This window comes from Papilio polytes, unplaced genomic scaffold (assembly GCF_000836215.1).
Source record: "Papilio polytes unplaced genomic scaffold, Ppol_1.0 DF821289.1, whole genome shotgun sequence".
Classification (NCBI taxonomy): domain Eukaryota; kingdom Metazoa; phylum Arthropoda; class Insecta; order Lepidoptera; family Papilionidae; genus Papilio; species Papilio polytes.
This window is the reverse complement of record NW_013527915.1, coordinates 603761-622533: the sequence shown is the minus strand read 5'-3', so window position 1 is coordinate 622533 and position 18773 is coordinate 603761.

Here is an 18773-nt window from a genome sequence, read left to right as displayed (position 1 = left end):
CTATATAATGAATACATTGGGAAAATATTACTTATGATAATGTTGTAATTATGTAAAACACACCAATTAAGGCAAGTGGCCGTTAAAGGGCAACACTGATGGGGAGTCTCGGGGCTGCCATTGGCCGGCGCGCACGCCCACCGCCGCGGGCCTCGTGCCGTGAAGCCTCGCCCCGCGTTTACACGTGAAATCTAAAATAACACAAGCATATAACTAATGTGTTTTATTATTTCAACTGCTTATACATGATTTGCTACATTATGCCACTTTTGCGTGTTTTTTTCTTGGTTACCAATTTCCTTTGTATTATACAAAATGTGGACTGTCACATTCTCTACTTTAGATGTAGAACTAAAAAAAAAACAAATTGAAGTAGTCTATGAGTTCTTCTAGAGTATCCTCTATATCTATTCCAGATATTATCGAAATAGGTTCAGCTGTTTAGGCTACAAACTCTAACAAACATCCATCCATGCATCTATCTAAACTTTCTTATTTATAATATTAGTATGAAGTACGACTAGTATGATTTATTATACATCTTCTACATGAATACATGCATTTAGTATACATGCTTTTCTATAAACTCAAAGTATTTGCTATGAATGTTTTAGCATCAAAATGTTGAGGCGCAACCATGTCGTACACCTATTGTAAGTCCACGAACAAAGCAATAATAACTTAATTAACTGTGTAATCAACAAACACGGCATTGAGGTATGGGACAAAGCAGGAGTCGTACATAATTATGGTAGGTCAGTAATTACAAACCGTTTGCAAACCGATGCTATAATGTGCAGATGTATATATATAACTTTAAACTGTCGTGGTTTTTACAAATATAATGTTCGTAAGATACGGGTTTCTTACCAAGATTGAATTGTTTTAACTCCCGATATTTCGGCACAGTTGCATGCGCCATGTTCACGGGCTGACTGAAGTGATGCGGTAGTGTGAAAAAAAAAAAACTTGGTAAGCTTTGTATTAAAATCCTTGAATTTTCGTAACAAGAACATAAGTATTTACTGTTATTAGTTCGCGATGTGAGTAGAAAGCTCTTCTTAAAAGAAAACGGATTAAAACATTTTTAATGAGGCAAAACATTCCATTCAAAATTAAGTACCTATGTGAATAGTTGAATTCAAACTAAGAAAGGTCTAAACTAAAATACATAACCTAAAGAACATCCTTATGATTCGGCAATTTGCAAACATAATCGGTGCGTCCGATTCGGACATGATTGTAGCAAAATTAAGTCGAAATTAGTTGGTGCGGCTAATTTTATTAGCGATTTGATTTAATAAATGTAATTACGCAGATCTGTGTAGTGCTTAAGACAATGCTTGGGTGTTATTTGGAGATGTTTATTATTTAAATGGTTGTTTCGGGCGGGCGGGCGCGCTAAGTATAGACGATAGGGGCTGGTAATTCGGTAATGAACGGTTGCAAGTTCACGAATCAAGGTCATTCGGAACATTCAGAGATAATTTCGTCTAAGCGTCGATCGATGGCGACTCTATGTCGGAGACGATACAGCAGTATTAAAGTCCATACAATTATCTAATTCATATAGTGTATGAATCATAGTTATTTTACTTCGGAATGATGCTGTAGCTATTACTAATTACATAAAGTAAATACATAATCGATGCCTTCGGCGCGGCATTGACTTAAAACTTAAAACAATTTAATGACTTTTAAGAAAATTATTAGGTTACATTATTCCATAAATAACTTGAAATGTCGAACATAACAACAGTCCTATAAATAAACGTTTTTAACCGACAATTCTCGAATATCTCACCCGTTCAAAACTCATTGTTAAATCGCCTAAAAATTAACTTTTCAAGAATACATGTCACGTGCTCTTATAGAAATCTTTGCGGGGCGGAGTCCTTTACTCGACAATGTGTTCCCGGAGTGCGCAAGGAGCTATAATTCCAGGGCGCGAGTCCGACTTCCGGAGCCCGCTGGTCCACAAATTGCCTAAGAAAGGGTCACCGTGCGCCACCATTGTCAACCGATTCTAGCACAAAACAGTTAACAACATGTAGCCGATCCACTCTTTGTCCTGTTACGCACTCCTTAATTATGTCGAACAGTGAAAGGGTCATATTTTCTATTAAATTTGTACAATAAATATATGGTGTTCCTTTTATCAAATGTCATATAAAATAAAGTTAACTTAACTATAAAATTATTGTTTTAATTAAAAAGTAAAATGTAAATAATATGGACGTAAAAATCTATTATACCATCAACGGTCTATTGTTAGTTATATATTATTAAGTATAATGACGGCTTTAAACTTACGTTTGAGAACCTAACGCTTCACCATAGTTTTGACCTCAATGCGAAATTGTATTATTTTAGTTGTTATAAGGAATATATTGCCCATTAGCCATACCTATCGTCATGACCAGAATGTGAATACAATTTCCAATAACTAGTTGTACCTATATCTTTGCGCAGTCATGTATTGTAGCTTTATAATCCAATTATTTCATGGGAAAAATTAAAGGCAAACGTGTCAGGCTTATTGTTAATGTTTAACTCTTTTACAGATTGCATCTGGGAGATGATTTCTGTATTTTTCTGTTGTAACACTTGTTGAGTTCTATTGAGTTTTTCATCACCCTGTAGCATGACTCATGTGGCTGCTGACGAGTGCAGCGCCATTGTTCCATCGCGAGCAGATTACTATAATCATTGCGCACGTAATGTGGTAAATGATAAGGTGTGCGCCAGCGCTCAAAACATATGCTTTTGTAACTCATTCGTTCCAGTAGGGCACGCTTGGAACCCCAAGCTAACTCTCGTAAATAGCCCCCGTGCTTTGTATCGCCGGTCACTGTTATAGCTACATATTTGCATACGGTTTCTGTCTTGAAGATCTAACGTGCAACATAAATCAAGCGCTCATGTTACGCGTAAAGTTCTCATGTTACAATTACAATGAGAGTAAGTAAGCGCTTAAGGCAGAATCTCTAGGTTCCGTTATTATATAGAGAAATGATTTGTATTAAAATAACTCAAAAACTATTAGGCCGATTTCAAAAATTTCACTTTAATAAAGCTCAGTTATTAGTGAGTAACAAAAGCTGTATTTTTTAATTTCACTCGGACGAAGTCCCGAACAACAGACAATCAAACATAACCATGTAGAATGTTTTTTTGTCTTAGTAATACCTAAAGCCTGTTACATACCTTTAGTTTTAACTGAATAGTCCGACTGTACCTACTGTTAAAACTTACGCGTGTAGGTAGATGTAGGCTTTATAAACAAAAACGTTCAAACTTGTTTCCTTTTATTGAAATTCATTCAATACATAGACATATTTTTCAACCACAGTATAAAGTACGGCAAAATCGAAAAGCACATGTTATTACGCAAATTACTTTAAATTACAGGCTTCGCATAATTAGACGACATTCTCAACTGTCGTGTATCTATGTGCTTTCGCCCACACAGACCAATGCAAACAGACTAATGCAAACATAGGAGTATACAACTAAACTTTGCAACTAATGGCCAAATACTGAAACTTAATTTAAAAATGGCATGTGATAAAGCCAAAGTCCAAATTCCTTTTTTTTTGGTTTTACAAAACGAATTGTTCAAGATTCGTTTCAGCATTTGGCTGTAAGTGAACTAAACTACGAGTATATAAAGTTAATAAAATTCAATATCGTGTTTAGACAATTCAGGTGTTCATGGATACTTGTATATGTATGTAAGTATTTACTAAGAGATACTTTAGAAGATATCTACTGCTGATTACAAGTTTCACGATTGCAATTAAGTTCTAAGGTCTCAAATTGTAAGAGAAAAGTACATCATCGCACCCTTATTCCACTATTACTTTTGTACCTGATATTAGCGATGTCTGCCGCCTTTTCACGAGCGTCGTGCCGTATTCCTCATTAGCATAGAGTGTTGGGATTCGGGTTCGCTTGTGCTCGCAGTCGGCAGTCGCAGCCGGCATTATCCGCGGCTCGGCAGTGCGTTAGATGTGCGCAATTTGCCTCCATTTGCTGTAATGACAGACCGCGCCGCTCCTCGTGGCTGCATAATGAGCCGCGCCTGGCCGATTGATCTGCATGCCCTATGTAACATTAATACCTGCACATAGATGTCTTATATACACGTTATGTATAGTAAACTCATGCAATGTATTACCGCATTTCAATTATCAATTGCTTCAATTGGCAACACAAAACAGAAATTGAACCTGGCTTGAAAAAAGACAGTGGTTGTATACTTAATTGAAGACTGCTAAACTTGGAACATTGTTAGAAATAATGGTATGAAAATATTGCGAGATATTGAACTATGTATACGTTTAGTACGTGCACAGATTCATACTTTTTCAAAACGTTTTGCTGAAACTGAAAAAGTTTCAATTGAACTTTTGATTTTTGTCTTCACGTGGCGCATATTTGCAACAAAAAAATTCTACAACAACTTAACTTACATTAAATTTACCATTGTTAATAACAGCATGCAACCGGCACTCAAGAATAAGTTTAATAGCTTATTTAATAGCAATTGTGACATTTTTCTGTATAACGTAAACAATAGAACAGAAATTAATTGGCAACAAGACAGCATGAGAATTACTCGCATCACGACTCACTGTAACGATCGGAATGACAACAGAAATGCAAAATTATTTTTAATCGGTGACCAATTGGCGAGCGACGCAGCGTGGGCTAACTATATGCCCGCGTCCGTCCAACCGTGGCCTTAATTAAACGCTAACAGTGCGCTGCAACAACCGCAACCTACTACACAATCAACGTCCACGTCAATGTACTCTGGCAACTGTTTGAATCCAACCGATTCCGTAGAGCCGTTTAAATAATTCAATGAAGGAAGAAATGATTTGTTTCGTGTTTTATGTCTACACACTGAACATAACCTGACCATTTAAGAATTACCAATGTACGAAATTTTACGATAATTTGGTGAATTAAAACAATATCGTGGGCATAATTACAGTAGGGTTTGAAATACGAAAAAATAAGACTGAATTAGGTATAGGTCATTTGCATTTCCGTCGGCACGGAAGGAGGGTTTTCTTTCTGTGGTTCGACAGCAGGAGGTAAGAGGGAGAGGGCGGAGGCACTCGCTCCATTCTAAATGATTATTTTGATTACGTTTAATTTGCATTCGGCGGGGAGACCGCCGCGGGCCCGCCGCCCGCCGTCGTTACAACCCTGTACTTTTCTGTAATGTTTTCGCCATTTTCAACAAAATTCCTCACAAATCGTATAATTTCTGACATTATCATGGTTATTACGAAGTGACCGAGGTCCGCGTATGGTAATAGGGTTGGCAAAGTTTAAATTCTTGATAACAACGAGTGATCGGCATAGAGCCGGGGCGGCCCCGGGAGCTTTAATGATGCTGCGTCCAATTATTGGTAATATCGGATGGTTAAACGTTAGGTAGCTGGCCGGAGCGAGTCGTGGCTAGTTTTTATAAACTAGTACTGAGTAATTTGCGTGATTCTTTGATGGTCATTGATGATTGTGATGCATTAATTGTGGTATTAAGTATGTCTCCGAGAATTGTCGATTATTTTTGTTGTTTAAGTGGGAAGGTTGTTGTGGGAAGGTGCGCGTTGCTACCGTGGTGCGCGCGCGCATTGGCGCTGCCGGCTCCAATCGCCTGCGCCCCGCTCCGCCCACACGCAACAGCTTTTTGCCAGCGATTTACTTGCGATGTATCATGAACAATTTCTGGGAATTCAATTACGAATGTTTTGTTGTTATTTTTACCAAGCCGATTTTCGCATAATATTATGCACCAAAAATGCAGTCTTTGTTTCGTCCTATTAGTAGGTATCTACTGAAAAGCATTGAATGTAACTAAATCATTAGTATTGCGGTAAGATATCGTTATTTTTGACAGTTGAATATTTATTTGCAATTTTTTTGGTGTAGCGAATGTCCACGGGAGTAGATGAACGTCTCGGTGTTCTAGCCGCTCGTTTGTCCCCTTTTCGTATAAAAAAAATCAATATAACTAACTTATTTTGTTCATGTTAACACTGAGACAGTTCGTTTAATATAATTAACAGATCATATACGTTTGTTTCGCAATTTTTAAGTGTGATCGGAGCTTTTCGACCGATTAAAATGGTTCTAGTTTTATTTCTATTAACCAATGCAACAAAACAGTTATCTTCATAAGTATAAATTAGCAACAATAAGGACAAGTCAATATTAACATTTACTTATAGAATTATCGGCATTAGCTAACGCCGTAAGCTGTATTTCTATTGAGCATTAGAGTAATACTGTGTTATCCGCGATTCCCAACTAATGACATAAACGGACCCTGGAGCGAAAGCTATAGTGCTGATAACTGAAATTATAAGGAAAGCGTTTCGAAGCGAAGTCGAGTAAAGGATTGAATGACTGTCGTCGATTGTTTTGTGCTAGAGGCGTTAACTGAAGCACTTTATTTTAAAAAAGTTAAATGACTAACAAAAGGTATTAATTTAACTTGTCTTTAACGTAATAATTTAAGTACGGTTTTTTTCTATATTGCATAGGTACAGTATCTTTTGAACTTCTACTACGAACTTTCGTAAACAATGTTAGATATTTTGTTAACAAATTCAGATTTTTTTCTAAAACCTACTAACATTAAATATATGTTTTGTGTCCGTCCTTTTTTTAAGTAGATCAACAAGTTTATATAATTCAATAGTTTAAAATATTTAGACCGCTTGTACACCCACGAACATCTCCATAAGCAGAGTTTTGTTGCCAGTTTCTCCCAAATTAGAATAAAACCACAAACACTTGACACTGGCCCAATCCGCTGTGGGAGAGCCATAAACAAGAAATAGAATAGAATATAATTTTTTTAAACACATTTGACTTTTTTAATTAAATTCTAATGTTTACTTATAAAATAGTTTAATTCTTTTACATGTTCAGCCAAATTAACAATCAGTGATAAATGTTATAATTAAACTTGATTCATAATGTTTGCTAAATAAACTGATTTAACGTTTTTTCTCACATATATTCGTTTCGTTGCGACAAAAGTACAAAAATCGGAAAACTCCGTGACGTCTTATTATTTCTGTTTGTACGATTTAAATGAACTAATTGTATGATTAATAATGAACATAAATCCTTTCGATAGCCAAAAAATAAGTCACTTATTTTTAGGACCAACTTTAATTATTAGAGATCTGTCTATTCACTTCGTTATCGTCTAGGTTTTACTCAATGAAATATTTATAAAGCGTAACAAAACTAATAGTTGCTTACTTTTCTTGGTGTTTTTTGTAGAAATGTCATTTCAATGGACATCGAAATCGACTTTTTCTTTAATTTTGTTTTAAGGAAAATAGTTACCTGCATATATTCCGAATTCGAATAATGTCATAGTTCTTGTAAAAGTTGCTAGGAGGTACCAAAGTTGGTACAACAACAGTGGTAGTGCCCGCTTTAACATCTTCGCACGCTTAGTGCAATACCACGACCTCACAGAAGACAGACGTGAAGTGGAAGCAATTCCGAGTTTCATCTGATGATTGTGGTGCCGGGGGCCTAATTTTAGTCTCTTTCCCTTACTACCTATTTTTTAAGAGAAAAGGATGGGAAGGAATTGTGGATTTGACGGTAGTCCTCCGTCAATTAAGGGTTGGCAACGCATCTGCAATAGCGATGTTTATGGGCAGCGGTCGCGTTCCATTGCGGTGGATTCAGGTTGCCACCTTACATTAGTAAATAAAAAAACAAAAATGATTCGATCTTATAGAAGAAAAGTTTGTACTTTTAAATAGTTTTGTTGATAACTATCCGTCTTATTGACTTTTTCATAAAAGCATTAAAAATAAAATATGTACTCTCATTGAATACATGTTTACATGGAACATTTATAATTTGTGTTAACGTTTTCTGTGCATAGGTGATTCAAACAATCGTATAAGATTACAGGGATGCTAGCTTAGGATTGTTTCCATTGGCCAGTGTAACTGGAACGCATTAACAAAAGGCTCGATTTGATTGTCTCTTTCGCTTCTATGCAATTTTCCAAGTAGAAAATCACAAAGAAACCGCTGTTTAGATATTACTCCATGTAATTTGCTAACGCTAGGTTTCCCTTGAGCAATGTGACATCGTCGAATGAATTGTCATTTTGTAGTCAATGTTTTTTTTAAGTACTGTTATTGGTAAGTAAAAGCTTTGTATTATTACGAATTCTAAATTAATGTATTTTTTTTACACTGTAATTGTAATTTTTTTTTTTCGAATGACAACATCATGTTTATAATTTTGTATGAATATTGTTCTCGTTCTTGTCACTGGTAAATAGTGGTCACCGCCTTTCTGAAATTTATCCCAAAAAATCATGAACATTTCTTTTTTTCATTTGTTTCGGAATGTAGTTTTTATTCAAAAAATACATATTTCTGGTATATTTTATATTAATGCAGCTCATCTCATCATCTTCCTCCTTATCCTACTCCCTTAGGGTCGACGCGACAGGTTTTTGTCCTCCACATAACTCTATCATACGTCATCTCAGTCATCACTCCCTTTTTGTTCATGTCACATTTCTCGCAATCCATCCATCTCTTTCTAGGTCTACCTCTACCGGTGCACCCTTCCACACTCATAACTGACGTTCTTCTTGTAACATGCGATTCAATGCAGCTGTCAATTAATAATTGTATAAATAATCATTCGTAAAGATAATGTGATGTCGTTAATAGTTAGCAGTAAGAAAGGAATATTCCTCGAGCCCTTTTCTTTGACGTAATAACACGTTATCGTACGACCGCTTCTAACTAAATGGGACATTAAACTATTTTATTGCTCGAAATTGACACAAATTTGACAAAGATTATACGATAATATACGTCATTTTCCAAATTAAATTGTTGTTTATGTCTCTCTGAGTGTTGTTAATTGTATGGCTTAGTACGGACTTCGATAGATAGACATTTGTGTAGAGAAAATTGTAATTGGATAAAGGTTTATGTTAATTATGAAAATATATCAACTATGTTTAAAAATAAAACAATCGGAAGAAATATTTCCTTGTTTTATGGCAATACAGGTGCAGTAAAAAGGAAGAGGAACACACAAGAAAGTATGGATGGATGATGTGTAAGAGGATATGCTTAAGAAAAGAGTGGATTCGGATATGGCGGGGGATACAGACGTATGGAAGACCAGCACATACTGATGACAAGACAAGTTGATGATGATGATGATTATGACAGGTGCAGTCAACTTGCAAATGTGATGAATGTGGACACCTACGAGTTTTAGCTTGGCTCGAGGATACATTAACATAGGAAGTTTTAGTTGCGCCCTCTATACATTGAACTGTCTACAGAAGTTATGTATTAAAATACTGTAAAACTACTGAAAAGTAAACTAGTAAATACATTTATATTACATTAAATAAATAAAACTTTATAACATTTAATTCTGGTTATAGGTTATAATTTTGCTATTCGGCAATAGATGGCGAAGTTATAACTCCGCAAATTGATAATAGATGGCGTTACATACATTTTATTGCAGTTTGAATTTTTTAGGTTTCTTTTTCTTCTTCTGACTTGAAAAACATTTTGATAATGTTATTTAATTTTTATTAAATAAGTTTTTTTTCTTTTTAAACATACATATTTATTTAATTTATTTCCTGCGTAGTACTGATATTTTGTAACTAAATTTCGAATCTTCAGAATTTTTTTTAGACTAAATTTTGCAGAACGACTACAGATATAATGCATTAAAAACACTATTAGCCATTTTGGAAAATCGCTTATATGTATAGCAGTAACAAAAATGTATCATATCAATTTATTTCATATTCTTAACAAAGATAAACTCTCACTAAGTTTACAAGCATGAGTGGGTGCTAGGGTTTAATTCCAAAGATAGAAACTAGACCATCCTGCTAAACGACTACCGTAAAATGAATAACCTTATAAATAAACTATTATAAAACACATAAAAACAAATAGGAAGCGATTAAATAATTATAATTCGCATGATTCGTTGCTTTATTATTTTCCTGTTTGAGTCGCCATATGTTCTTTTGTTCTGGAAAAAAATCCCCTATTTTGTTCCGCCTACAAGTTAGTTGGTTTGATTCAGTTTAGTATTCATCTCAGCGTTTGTTGTAACCATGCGGAACATAACTGCACCTCAGCATGCAATAGCAGCATTTATTGACGTTTGCAAACATGTTAAAATGCAAATCTTAGATGAAACAAGCTAAAGAACAAAAGGAAATAATTATAGTCACGTAAAGAAAGAATACTACGATTTTTATCAGATCTTGTGGCAAAGGTGAAGTGTTTAAATTAAAAAAAAAATAGAAAGACTGAGGTTAAGACGGATACATTACGAAGGCTCTTTTAAAAACGTAGATATCTAAACTTATCCATTACGTCAACAAATTAAACTTTCGCTTACGTCATTACCTCACATATAAACTACTAATATTGATAGTAAACCTATTTTAATAAGTACATATAAATACAAAAAGTAAACAGCATTCACCATTCGTTTTGTTCAGTACGCGCGTGTTGCGTTCGTGAACAAAACGCGGGTGTGTCAGGGCGGTCGGGGCGGCGCGGCCCGCCTTGCTGATGCGGGTACACTACCAAAGCTACGGTAGCGATCATTAGTAAAATTAAATACGTCACGCTTCATATAGACTGTCCTATACAATATAATTGTGGGTACTCATAAAACATAGTGTCCTCCAAACACAGTTGTAGTCGTACCAATGATGTTGCTAACGCGATGAAATCAGCACATTTGCGGCAAAAGCAACTAGTTTCTTTAATTTAGTTATTTTAAGGTATGTTACTGAACTGTTTTTACTTTTCTAGCTAACGTTGTCAATATGCGAAACATACCATCTTAGTTCTTACTTTTACTTATCATGTGATAATATTATAAATGCGAAAGTTTGGATGGATGGATGTTTTAGAGTTCAAAGCCAAAACTGCTGAACGGCTCCCGATGAAATTGGGCATAGATGTAGAGCAGTTTAGAAGAACACGTGGGCTTCTTACTTTTTTTATTTAAACTCCGCGCGGACGGAGACGCGGGCGAAAGCTAGTAATTTCATAACATCTTATATCCTTGAATATGCTAGGTTTAAAAATTATTCAAAAACGCAAATGGCTTTGAATTCGAATTAATGACGGTTAATTAAAGCTACTTCTTAAAGATGTACTTATGCAATGGTTTTACAGGTGACTTAAAGATCTGTAATTAGGAGTGAGTTATCCACGAAACTCCAGTTACGAGACAGACGGACAGACAATCGGTCGTCAACAAGCAACAAAGTATTATCGGTATGATCGTGTAATACACGCGGTTCAATCGTTCCCGCAATAAAACCTCGTTGGAGTTTTACAGCGCTCCATAAATAATGGTCAATATGTCGAGCGGCGTATTGTCGATTCTGACAAATTGCCCATCTCGCTCGCCGCCGCATTGTTAGCTACCGACGCAGTAAGATCCTTTGTCATCGCGCGATCACAAAAGCACGACAGTATCTTCAATGATAATTTTTTTCCCGATTAAATTTTCACTTATAAAAGCTAAGAATGTAGTTGATATGTTGCAGGTCACGATGTTCGGTCATAGAAGTTCCTTATGATGAATAGGTTTGCCTTTTATGTTTCTTTATTCAATAAGCGATAACTGCGTCGTAAAAGTGCGGTTTGTATGGCCATTGTTAAAAAAATTGTTTGGAAAAGAGTAGAGTTGAAAGCAAACATAGTCGCTTTATGGCGAAATAAAAGATTGTAACAAATTCAATTCTATTGATGTAACTTATTTTTTTAAATTATTTATAGTTAAGCCTACAAAGTATTAGCTCAGAACTAAGGACACAAATGGTTTGATATTGGCGATGTCTTAAAAACAGTACTACAAAAAACACCTTCACATTAGGTAACGCATTGTTCTTATTGTATTGGCTTCCATAGTATTAGGCCGCCAAGTAGAGGTTAAATTTTTGACTTCAAAAACCGAGCTTCTTCATCTCTTTCCCATCTTGCTTGTATACAAATATTGTCAGCACACGTGGATCTGATTTGCCTAACTTAAACAACTCGAAGTATGGATGTTAACAATTTGTTTGATATTTTTGAAATTACGGAATAACATTTACACGAAAGTTTTATTTCGCGGTGATTTATCAATCATATTACGTTATTAATTTTCCGTTACTTAATATGTCACAAAGGGTGTGTACCGTGTCCCCGCCACTCCCTAAAATCTCGCGCATATTTGCTTTAAAATCGAACAGCACAATAACATTATTGTGTCCTAACAAAGGTAAATTACTGTGAAAATGAAATAAAAACCATCACCGCGTCCCCTACTATTAAGTGATGATGTAGCGATACTTGGCGCAGGCGCAGCGTTACTCGATTTGCTACATTAGTTAGGATCGATAATAGTAGACGATAATAGACTTTACAACTATTAATTGAATGTTTAAATTGCTTTGAGAATACATAGCTATCGTTCCAGTAGTGTACGATATCTGTAGTATCCGTGACGTGTGAATGGGACATAAAAAATACATAAATCAAAGTCAAAAAGGCATAGAAAATGTCGGAGTTGCGGCGCGCGGCCAGCTGTAGTACTCGCGGCTGACTGCAAAGCATTGTACCCACTTCCCATCAATAACAAGGGTAATTTTGTCACATTAGCGACATATTTGACTATTGTATTTTGTTATTATATTATACAATTTATAATTGTATGTAGAATTGACAATGTTTAAGGCTTTAACCTAAGATATTCTATACTTGAACTGAAAGTTATTTCCTCTTAAAAGTAAATCTGTAGATAATCGAATTTATAAAGCAGTTGTCCAAATAATTACTGACATTGAAATTATTTGCAACTGAATATTAACAAGAGTCGAATGTCTCCAAATAATACCTACGCATCTACATTTAGCAAACTTAAGAATAATTTATGTTAACGCAAACAGATAAATGTTAAATAATTTTATATGTATTCGAAAAGATCGTCAACAATGTTGTGTTTAAAAATAATTCGTTATTGAAATCGTTCAATTTTATTTGACACCGCAGCTAACGTTTGTCACCGACAGTAGCGCTTGCGGTTGCGCCGAGCGCCATCTGTCGCCCTAATTACTTCCTATTCTTTACAATCCCGTACCCTCTCCTTTTGTTATATTTACCTACATTTAATTTTTTAAATGGACAATTACGAACAATAAAGAAAAAAGAAAGTACACCACACAATAAACCTAACGCGGAGAAAGTTCAAACTCCATGAAAATTATGGTTTCTAACCACAATTTATTGACAAACATTATAATCAAGTGGTCGGTTTTATATTCTATTACTTAGATTATTTTAAAATATTGTACTTAGTGAGAGATTTCAATTAATTTAGTTATAGTTATTTCGTATTGTATTTGTTGTTTTCGGCTTCATTGAAACATCTCTTTTTGTACATCTAACAGATTAAAAACATAACTCTTTATGTCAGTCAGATAAAAATTAAGCTAACTAAAAATATCAGAGTTTGATATTTGAAGAATTTGTTTATTTAATAAGGGTCCATTTTGAAACTAGTTGTCGCTACTTGGCGCTAGGTGTCGCTATATTACGATGATAGAAAGAAAAATTATCCTTCAAAATCATCAAAAGAAACTTTTTGTGAATTATCAAATCTAAAACAAGACTACATTTTTCTTTTTTGATTCAATTTTATTTATTTAACGACGCTAAATGAACGTTAGTTTTTGAACGATTAAAGTTATTGTCAAATAATAATTTTGAATACTGGCTGAATGTACATTGGGCATGGTAGATGTCAAGGCAGTGATCGAATGACTGATGACAGTTGCCATTGCATAGTGGAATGATGCGCTTCGTTAAAGATAAAGTCAACTGGTTAATCTCTGCAAATGTTTGCAATCCGATTAGATCGTGTTGTGCAGTTTTCATAGTGGTCAACTAAGGATGTTGTTGTTAATGTTATGCGATTGTTATTTCTTTATCTCCGACATACGCACGCCCACAAGAAGGTAGTTACCGTGTATATGATCTGGCTTTGGAACTAATTCTGCAAACCGCTCATCACACCGAAATACTTATGTAAGTAATTTACATACCTACATATAAAAATACATAAAAACGACAATTAGAATTTTGTGTGCAGAATTGAATTATTAATGTTATCTGCTTATTTATTTCTTTAATGGAATTATTTATTGAAATGAAAATTGTCCATGATAATTACGTTAAGATGTGTAATAATAGACTCTAAAGAACTCTAAACAAATCACCTAATAGCAACATAATGTTATAATCTTATTTTGTAACAGAAGTTCATAGCAACCGTCATTAAACACGTAAAACAATGCATTAATTAAATATACACGATCCAGTTAACCTGAAAAGTGAGCTCTTAATTTCTACGTCCAAACATTTCAAGTCAACGACGTGTCGGTCGTCAGCCGAGCGGTACAATTCGATTAATTTATTTCAGCCACCAATTAACAGAACAAGGGAGAAGCGATCGAGCGACGAAAACGCAAAACAAAATACGTCTATTTATTATTTTCGGTCTTTGTGTCGCCACCGAGAGCTGGGCGGCGCCAAGCCCGCCACAATAGACCCTCTATTATATTGATAAAACAATGACCGCTTTTATTAAAAAGACATTCAATAATTTATTTTATATTCATATTTTATTCGCGGCAAACGAACCGATGCGCGAAACAAAAGGCCCGCTGGGTACGGCGGGTATGGTGCGAGTTATAAATTAGAGATGTACATCTATGGACGATATGGCGATGGATATTTACCAATACACGGAGTCTTTTTCATTGACAAAACAAGCAAACAACAAACTTGTATAACGGCATGTACTTGTTATTTCTTCAATTCCAACTAAGTAAATATTTCATTGATTTTATCGAAGAAGGAATATTTGAAAACTAGAATTTTTGCAAATATTTTTTATGAATGAGTAAATTTCTCGTACTTCCATATTACGTCGATAATGGTACTACGTGTACAAAAAAATGTTAAATTGGGGCGTTTGCGGAACCACACAAACAGAAGCATTTGTGGAATGTTAGAGCAATCCGCACCACGCGCCATCTGTCGGACGTCGATTGAGACATGTTCGCGAAACAGCGCGATAATTACATGCTTCCGTTTCCGTGCGCGTGCGCAAACGTCACCTTGTCGCTGCGGTTCACGCCCACGGAGTTTTGGAACTTCTGAAATTTGACACTATTGTATGTTTCTATGAGTTATAGGAGATAAAAGCTGCAGAAACTAGACACATTTTTAATAATTGTATTGGTTTAGTTTTCAGTAATTCACAACTAAAATCATATTCCCTATAATTTTCATGCCTTATTTAGGTTGGTATTGGTTTATAATAGTATCGAGTACTTAGAAGGAATTTTATCCATCCAATTGTTATGCTTGTAATATACAAAACTTCACTGAATTAACATATCTAGAGAATCGGACACCATTTTTTGTCATCTAAACATCTGTACATGTACGTATTCAAGATACAAATATTCGGCACTAACGTCCTTTGCTTCGTGAATAGAACTCCGATTGCGACGCTTCTTGTCATAGTCGTTTATCAATTTTCGACGCTGGAAATAAATTATTGAGGTATGCAAATAACGCGACCTCTGGTGACAGGAATGTGCATAATTAATTAAAGGTCTCGGCGCGAGTGACACGACTTTTGAGATTTATGTCTGACTGAAGGCATCTTTGTTTTTGCCCAGACACACGACAATCATTAACGAGTGCATCGTTTGACAAAAAAATCAACGACTTGACAGTAAAAGTGTGAGTTAAATTAGCAGATTTTAAGAGTAGTACCAATATTCCTCTAAGATGAACTAAGTTGCGTATGAAATTCATTTCTTCTCTTGACAACGAATTGCTACACTTTTTTCTATTTAAAAAATTAAGAAATTAATGAAAAGGATAATTACTATACTAGCAAAATAGAATCGAACATTGACTTTCATATTTTGCTTTAGCAATTTCTAACCAAACATAAACATAAGCGTTGTCAGATTATTTATTTAAAAAAGAAACGGTTAATATTCTGAGAAGTATTAACATAATACCTTCAGTAATAAATTATAATTTATTATAATTATAAACGACATCAAGACAAAGAGTATTGTTTAGTTTAGTTACATTATTAAACGACCTTAAATGTCCTCTGTTTATTTAACTTTGTTGCTAACTACTACGCCAATACAGTGCTATCCTTAGTGTAGATTTAGTTTGATTAAAAGTACTTTAAGTAGCCGTTAAAGAAACTATTAACTGACCCCTAGTACGGTAATATGTGTATGTGTTCGTAACACCAGATTGCCAATTGATGTAACATTTCGACATCAAACGTTTCTCAGTAAGTACGGTTTGATTGGCGACTGTTTGAATGGTTCTTTGCCGACAACGCCGACGGTTTTAGTCAGTCCTTGCCAACAAAGCAGACATTTGCATATACTTTGTGATTCATGTCATGCACCCTCACGATCTCTATTCTCGTCTTTTGCAGCCTCCGAATGTACATACAGTATGTAATCAATGTCGGACGGTTTCTAAATATTTTTTAAAGAACATTCCGTACTAATGTACACAAATCCGTCCGCATAGATAACTATGTTTTCAAAAACTCATAATAACTAACCGATTTAATACTTGTATTAAAAAAATATATTTTTTCAATTATTATAATGAAGAGCAAGTATTTCTTTACATAAACGTTACTTTTAATTTCTTTTTTTCTTTTTAGTTTTAATTCGTTAATTTTCAACATAAAGTGAATTTCGAGAATTATTATTACTGTTTGTACATCAGTGATCTAATTAAGCCTAACTCTACGCATGTGAGGAAGAATTCACTAAGTATCCAATGAAAATATAATACGTACAATATTAAATACATTTTTTATTCTTGTTTATCCTTTGCCTTTGTAGCTCAACAACGAAAGCTAAACAACTCTTATGAAAGCTAGAAAAGGCACAAAGCGGCACGAATACTTTCAAACATCAAAAAGAACAAAATCAAGCAGAAAGTAATAAAGTGACGCGCTGGGAGATTGCTTTAATGTTAAGTCCCCAAACGAGGGCCGATTCAATGGCTCCCCCTGGCGGCGGCAAATGAGAGTCGCCGAGTTTTCATTTAGCTCAATAGATGCGTTAATTTGCATCATCTTTCTGTGTGAATTGGGGATAAGCTTGGATCTACACAGGAAGGTTAGGGTTATATGTTGACATTGCACGGGTTCGAATTTATTAGGGAATTTATTTTGTTCGTTTTTTAATTAGCCTACACTCTATAAAAGGCGAAGTTTTTTCTGTGTTCTTTTGAAGTCTCTTTAATTAAAGACCATGGATGTTTTTGAATGTTAACTTACTAACTGGACACGCAAAACTACGCAATATTAACAAATGTCAGAGCGAACTTCCTATAAAAAGTAATGATGTAATTTTAAACTAAAGCACATTATTTTTTATAAGCGTCATAAAGTTACAAATAAAAAGAAAAACAAACACGTCAGTAGATCCCTTATCTGTCTCATGGCGTGTTGCAAGGGTCGGGGTGACACTGGAGCTTCGACAATTTCGTGCCATTATTTTATCACGTCACAAAAAGAGGAGCGCGGATTAGCGGCGGTTTATTTACAAATTTTAAATTCGGTTCGCGACGCGTGCGAACACAACGCCCCCTAAGCTATATTGATATCTGCTGTTTATTAGTTCACGTTTGTGTAGAGTTTGAAAAACTAAAAAATAAATATTTAATTTACGATAGTCAACTGTTAACTATGCCTGTTCAATGATATAGTGTATTAAACATTGAGTTTAATATCTTCTTATTATTTGGATTTTTTTTAATTATGCAGTTCTTGTTACCAACAGTTTGATGTGCAATTTTCTGCTTTATACATAGCTTTTGATCGTATAACTTTAATTATTGATGATGTGTCTCATTCGCCAATCACTTAATTTAAAGTTAAAAAGTCTGTGATCAACGGTATTGCTCATTTGTTTTCATAAAAATGTGTTCATATTAAACAAAAGTGAAATATAACTCCTTGTCTCATTACTTAAGCTTTGTTTTCACTTGAAAATCCAGACGTCAAAATATAATAAGCGGAACATTAAATGTAAACGAGCTGTGTGAAGGGTTGTTCTCATTTCCTTGATTAGCGGCGGAGCGCGGAGTAAATTTATCTTGACGGTATTATGCGATTCAAAGTTTAGAGCGGTTCAAGTTTTACCATTTACCATGTGCATATATGTGTCAGAAGTGTACACTGTGATGCAGGAAAACTTAGGTAGAGGTTAGCTCGTATCTCTTACAATTCCAAAGTTCTGGACCATTATCCATAATCCATAATCCAGAATCCATAATCACCTACTGCATCACTTCGTGGGGAGGATCTGCCAAGACGTCTATGCTCGAGCTAGAAAGAGCTCAAAGAGCGGTATTAAAAGTATTGCTTAAACGAAAGAAAAGATTCTCAACATTTGCTTTGTACTCGGAGGCCGGGGTTCTCAGTGTGCGACAAATATTCATTTTAAGAACTTCTATACTACAGCATAAAGCTATAGCTAAAAACAAAAATCATCAATATTTCCTAGAAAAAAGAAAGATTAAGTTGCCTATACCGAGGGTTAATTCTTCATTTGCTCAACGTTTTATGCACTTCATAGG